Raw genomic sequence first — 215 nt, forward strand, 5'->3', positions numbered from 1 at the left:
GTAATTAATGATATTTTGTCGATTAATTTTTACATTTAAACATTTATAAACATATTTGCATTTTGGTTTTCATTTGTACAATATTATATAATATAAATTTAAGACTGTAATACCTTAAATGTGCATAAGTTGAAGACTTAATAGTTAAATAATTGAAAAAGTTGATAACAATGATAAAAGTTAACATGGCGATGAAAAATAAAATCGTAAAAGAA

The sequence above is a fragment of the Habropoda laboriosa genome, unplaced genomic scaffold, assembly GCF_001263275.1.
Source record: "Habropoda laboriosa isolate 0110345459 unplaced genomic scaffold, ASM126327v1 scaffold42, whole genome shotgun sequence".
Lineage (NCBI taxonomy): Eukaryota > Metazoa > Arthropoda > Insecta > Hymenoptera > Apidae > Habropoda > Habropoda laboriosa.